This window comes from Lipotes vexillifer, unplaced genomic scaffold, assembly GCF_000442215.2.
Source record: "Lipotes vexillifer unplaced genomic scaffold, Lipotes_vexillifer_v1.1 scaffold12, whole genome shotgun sequence".
Classification (NCBI taxonomy): domain Eukaryota; kingdom Metazoa; phylum Chordata; class Mammalia; order Artiodactyla; family Lipotidae; genus Lipotes; species Lipotes vexillifer.
In genome coordinates this window covers 2556351-2557107 of record NW_006796716.1, presented here as the reverse complement: position 1 = coordinate 2557107, position 757 = coordinate 2556351, and positions in this window count along the sequence as shown.

The window sequence follows — 757 nt, the reverse complement described above, 5'->3', positions numbered from 1 at the left end:
TGCCCTCAGAGCACGGTCCCCACAAATCGATGCCAGCTCCCTGGGCCACTGCCCACAGCTTTTGGGTTCATGGGAGACATTCTGACTTCTCTGGTTTGAGGATGGGAAAGCCTGATCTTTCCTCCGTTCTTTCCTATCTACTGGTTATGGCATAACTGTGTCCTTCCAGGCTTTGGAAACTCAAACTCTAGGCTTCTGTAACCCCAAAGCATTTCTTTCTGCTTTTCTGCTGTATCTCTCTTCCCCTGAGGCAGTAAATGCCACTGGGTAAGGGGCAAGGGAATATACTGTGGGAAGCGTGGTGAGGGGGGACCTCAGTGACGTATTGCAAAAATATTGGGCTGGCCAAGAAGTTCGTTCAGGTTTTCCGTAACATCTAATGGAAAAACCCGAACAAATTTTTGGCCAACTCAGTATCATCCTGCCACACCCTTAGTCACAGATTTCTCCCTTCAGGGAATCTTTCTTCTGATTTTGCTCTATCTCACGTCCAGTGTGAATGGCCCCATCGACTCTCACCCCCAGTTCTTTGTCTCCTCCTTTCCCGGAGGTGATACCCAGTCCCACTTTAGAATCTCACTGCCAGATGGGGAACCTCATCTTCCCTGCAGAAATCCTCTCCCAATCCTACCCCTCTCTGGACACAGCCTAAATGTCTTCCACCTGTCTCCTCTCTCATGGCCTTGGACTCCACTCTGTGCTTTCGTGGCAGCCTGCATCTCTGCATTCCTTCAGCCCCCTCCTCATCTTTCTATTT